Raw genomic sequence first — 6000 nt, 5'->3', positions numbered from 1 at the left:
TGCAATTATGTTAGCACAGCTGAAAACTGTTGTCCTTTTTAAGAAGCAATAAAACTGGCCTTCTTTAGACTAGTTGAGTATCTGGAGCATCAGCATTTGTGGGTTCGATTACAGGCTCAAAATGTCCAGAAACAAATAATTTTCTTCTGAAACTCGTCAGTCTATTCTTGTTCTGAGAAGGAAGGCTATTCCATGCGAGAAATTGTCAATAAACTGAAGATCTCGTACAACGCTGTGTACTACTCCCTTCACAGAACAGTGCAAACTGGCTCTATAAAAATGTATTTAATTTGGTAATGTTTTCTTGGGGTGTTCTAAGTTACCAAGTTATATGCGTTTCTGACATTGAGAAATAGCTTCTAGATGCCCTTTAAGATCATATAAATAAATGGTAGGCCCAGGCTCCTGAGTTGCGGAGCAGTCTAAGACACTGCATCTCTGTTGAAGAGGCGTCACTACAGTCCCCGATTCAAATCCAGGCTGTTTCACATCCGGCCGCGATTGGGAGTCCCATAGGGCGGCGCACAATTGGCCCAGGTTTGGCCGAGGTAGGCCGTCGTTGTAAATAAGAATTTGTTCTTAACTGACTTGCCTAGTTAAATAAAGGTTATATTTAAAGAAAGAAAAGAAAGAAAAAAAAATGTAACTCCACAGTAAGGAACAAGTTGTTCTAAATGGTCAGATGGGAAAGCATGTGAGCCCTTTGGAAATACCTGGATTTCTGCGTAAATTGGTCATAAAATTTTATCTGAACTTCATCTAGGTCACAACAATAGACAAACACAGTCTGCTTAAACTAATAACACACAATCAATGATACGTTTTCATGTCATTTTTGAACACACCGTGTAAACATTCACAGCGCAGGGTGGAAAAAGTATGTGAACCCTTGGATTTAAGAACTGGTTGACTCTCCTTCTGCAGCAATAACCTCAACCAAACATGTTCTGTACATGCTGATCAGACCTGCACAACGGTCAGGAGGAATTTCGGACCATTCCTCTTTACAACACTGTTTCAGTTCATCAATATTCTTGGGATGCCTGGTGTGAACTGCTCTCTTGAGGTCATGCCACAGCATCTCAATCGGGTTGAGGTCAGGACTCTGACTGGGCCACTCCAGAAGGCGTATTTTCTTCTGTTGAAGCCATTCTGTTGTTGATTTACTTCTGTGTTTTCGGTAATTGCCCTGTTACATCACCCAACTTTTGTTGAGCTTCAATTGGCGGACAGAGAGCCTTACATTCTCCTACAAAATGTCTTGATAAACTTAGGAATCAATTTTTCCATCGATGACAGCAAGCTGTCCAGGCCCTGAGGCAGCAAAGCAGCTCCAAACCATGATACTCCCTCCACCATACTTTACAGTTGGGATGAGGTTTTAATATTGGTGTCACGGCCGTCGTAAGAAGTAGACCAAAGCGCAGCGTGGTAAGCGTACATATTCCTTTTATTTAGGATGACGCCGACAAAAACAATAAACAATACAAAAACAACCGTGAAGCTTAAGGCTATGTGCCACAAACAAAGTTAACTTCCCACACTGAAAGGAGGGAAAAGGGCTACCTAAGTATGGTTCCCAATCAGAGACAGTGATAGACAGCTGTCCCTGATTGAGAACCATACCCGGCCAAAACATAGAAATACAAAATCATAGAAAACAAAAACATAGAATGCCCACCCCAAATCACACCCTGACCAAACCAAATAGAGACATAAAAAGGCTCTCTAAGGTCAGGGCGTGACAATTGGTATGCTGTGCCTTTTTTTCTCCACACATAGTGTTGTGTGTTCCTTCCAAACAACTCAACTGCAGTTTTATCTGTCCACAGAATATTTTGACAGTAGCACTGTGGAAAATCCAGGTGCACTTTTGCAAAATTCAGATGGGCAGCAATGTTTTTTGGACAGCAGTGGCTTCTTCCGTGGTGTCCTCCCATGAACACCATTCTTGTTTAGTGTTTTACGTATCGTGGACTCGTCAACAGAGATGTTTAGCATGTTCCAGAGATTTCTGTAAGTCTTTAGCTGACACTCTAGGATTCTTCATAACCTCATTGAGCATTCTCCGCTGTGCTCTTGCAGTCATCTTTGCTGGACGGCCACTCCTAGGGAGAGTAGCAACAGTGCTGAACTTTCTCCATTTATAGACAATTTGTCTTACCTTGGACTGTCTCATTGATTGGACTCCAGGTTAGCTGACTCCTGACTCCAATTAGCTTTTGGAGAAGTCATTAGCCTAGGGGTTCACATACTTTTTCCAACGTACACTGTGAATGTTTAAATTATGTATTCAATATGGACAAGAAAAATACAATAATTTCTGTGTTATTAGTTTAATAAATCTTTTTATTAAAGATTGCGCTGTTTTCACTTTGGGAAGAAATCGTGCCCAAATTAAACGGCCTCGTACTCTGTTCTAGATCATACAATATGCATATTATTATTACTATTGGATAGAAAACACTCTGAAGTTTCTAAAACTGTTTGAATTATATCTGTGAGTAAAACAGAACTAATTTGGCAGCAAACTTCCAAACAGGAAGTGAAGATTCTGAAAATGGGGCTCTGTGTCAGGGCCTGCCTATTCAACTGGCTTATATTTATGGATCTGTATGCACTTCATACGCCTTCCACTAGATGTCAACAGGCAGTAGAATGTTGAATGGGGTGTCTAGCTTGATGTGAGACCGAATGAGAGCTTTTGGAGTGACAGGTCCGCTCTTTTGTCAGTATTCAACTGCGCACCAGGGAACCTCACATTGTCTTCTGAAAAGCGTTAGGTATACACGACGAAATGCTCCGGCTCTGATTTTATTGGATACATATGAGTCATAAAGTAGGATTTTCAACCGAGTTTGACCAGTTTATTCAACGTTTATTGGGACTTTTGGATTTTTTTCATTCCAGGCGCAAAGATTTCTTGGACATGTGCCCTCCACATGGCTAGCCAAAGTTGCTAATTCGACAGAAGAAATGGACATTCTAAAACAAAACAACGATTTATTCTGGAACTAGGACTCCTTGCACAACATTCTGATGGAAGATCATCAAAAGTAAGAGAATATTTATGATGTTATTTCGTATTTTTGTGGTTTGTGTTGGCTCCAACAAGGCGGAGAATTGGTGAGCGCTGTCTCACAATATTGCATGCTGTATGTTGTACTAAAGTTATTTTTTCAAATTTAACACAGCAGTTGCATTAAGAACCAGTGTATCTTTCATTTGCTGTACAACATGTATTGTTTAGTAAAGTTTATGATGAGTTCTTTGGTTAGATTACGTGACTGTCCAAAATATCTCCGGACAATTTGGTGCATCATGGCTACTATTCACAATATAAAACCAGGATTTGTACCTCTAAATATGCACATTTTCGAACAAAACATAAATGTATTGTATAACATGATGTTATAAGACTGTCATCTGATGAAGTTGTTCAAGGTTAGTGATTAATCTTATCTCTATTTGTGGGTTTTGTGAAAGCTACCTTTGCGGTGAATAAATGGCGTTGTGTGTTTGGCTATTGTGGTGAGCTAATATAAATATATATTGTGTTTTCGCTGTAAAACACTTAAAAAATCGGAAATATTGGCTGGATTCACAAGATGTTTATCTTACATTTGCTGTACACCATGTATTTTTCATAAATGTTTTATGATGAGTATTTATGTATTTCACGTTGCTCTCTGTAATTATTCTGTCTGTTTTGGTGCTATTTGTGATGGTGGCTGCAATGTAAAACTACGATTTATACCTCAAATATGCACATTTTCGAACAAAACATAAATGTATTGTATAACATGATGTTATAAGACTGTCATCTGATGAAGTTGTTCAAAGGTTAGTAATTAATTTTATCTCTATTTGTGGGTTTTGTGAAAGCTACCTTTGCGGTGGAAACATGGTGAAAACATGGCGTTGTGTGTTTGGCTATTGTGGTGAGCTAATATAAATATATATTGTGTTTTCGCTGTAAAACATTTTAATAATCGGAAATGATGGCTGGATTCACAAGATGTTTATCTTTCATTTGCTGTATTGGACTTGTGATTTCATGAAATTATATTATATGATATCCCTGTCGCGTTAGGCTAGGCTATGCTAGTCAGCTTTTTTGATGAGGAGGATCCCGGATCCGGGAGAGAGAAGCGGTAGAGGTTTTAAGCACACTATGTTTGTCTACTGTTGTGACTTAGATGATGATCAGATCAAATTTGATGACCAATTTATGCAGAAATCCAGGTAATTCCAAAGGGTTCACATACTTTTTCTTGCCCCTGTATGTGCCAGAGCCCTTTATCAAAAAGGTTATTTTGTATCATGTTGAGATGAGCATATCCTCACATCAAATCAAATCAAATCACATTTTATTTGTCACATGCGCCAAATACAACAATGAAATGCTTACTTACAAGCCCTTAACCAACAATGCAGTTTTAAGAAAAATACCAACAAAAATAAATAAATAAAAGTAACAAATAATTAAAGAGCAGCAGTAAAATAACAATAGCGAGGCTACATACAGGGGGTACCGGTACAGAGTCAATGTGTGGGGACACCGGTTAGTCGAAGTAATTGATTTGATATGTACATGTAGGTAGAGTTATTAAGTGACTATGCATAGATAATAACAGAGTAGCAGCAGTGTAAAGGAGGAGGGGGGGGGGTCGGCAGTGCAAATAGTCTGAGTAGCCATTTGATTAGATGTTCAGGAGTCTTATGGCTTGGGGGTACAAGCTGTTTATAAGCCTCTTGGACCTAGACTTTGTGCTCCGGTACCGCTTGCCATGCGGTAGCAGAGAGTACAGTCTATGACTAAGGTGTCTGGAGTCTTTGACCATTTTTAGGGCCTTCCTCTGACACCGCCTGGTATAGAGGTCTTGGATGGCAGGAAGCTTGGCCCTAGTGATGTACTGGGCCGTACGCATTACCCTCTGTAGTGCCTTGTGGTCGGAGGCCGAGCAGTTGCCATATACCAGGCAGTGATGCAATCAGACCAAAGGACAGATTTTCATTAGTCTAATGTCCATTGCTCGTGTTTTTTGGCCCAAGCAAGTCTCTTCTTATTATTTGTGTCCTTTACTAGTGGTTTCTTCGCAGCAATTCGACCATGAAGTCCTGATTCACGCAGTCTCCTCTGAACAGTTGATGTTGAGATGTGTCTGTTACTTGAAATCTGTGTAGTATTTATTTGGGCTGCAATTTCTGAGGCTGGTAATTCTAATGAACTTATCCTCTGCAGCAGAGGTAACTCTGGGTCTTCCTTTCCTGTGGCGGTCCTCATGAGAGCCAGTTTCATCATAGCACTTGATGGTTTTTGCGACTGCACTTGAAGAAACTTTCAAAGTTCTTGAAATGTTCCTGATTGACTGACCTTCATGTCTTAAAGTAATGATGGACAGTTGTTTCTCTTTGCTTATTTGAGCTGTTCTTGCCATAATATGGACTTGGTCTTTTACCAAATAGGCCTATCTTCTGTATACCACCCCTACCTTGTCACAACGCAACTGATTTGCTCAAACGCATTAAGAAGGAAAGAAATTCCACAAATTAACTTTTAACAAGACACACCTGTTAATTGAAATGCATTCCAGGTGACTACCTCATGAAGCTGGTTGAGAGAATTCCAAGAGTGTGCAAAGCTGTCATCAAGGAAAATTTGAATTTGAAGAATCTCAAATATTAAATATTTTGATTTGTTTAACACTTTTTTGTTACTACATCCATATGTGTTATTTCATATTGTTTATGTCTTCACTATTATTCTACAATGTAGAAAATAGTCAAAATAAAGATAATTAGTAGGTGTGTCCAAACTTTTGTCTGGTACTGTATGTAAATACGGTATTTCTGTTTTTTTATTGTAATAAATGTGCAAAAATGTCTAAAAAACAGTTTTTGCTTTGTCATCATGGGGTGTTGTGTGTAGGTTGAGCAGGAAAAACATGAATTTAATTCATTTTAGAATTTGTATGTAATGGAACAAAATGTAAAAAA

Source organism: Salvelinus alpinus, chromosome 6, assembly GCF_045679555.1.
Source record: "Salvelinus alpinus chromosome 6, SLU_Salpinus.1, whole genome shotgun sequence".
NCBI classification, from domain to species: Eukaryota; Metazoa; Chordata; class Actinopteri; order Salmoniformes; family Salmonidae; genus Salvelinus; species Salvelinus alpinus.
This window is presented reverse-complemented; position numbering follows the sequence as displayed.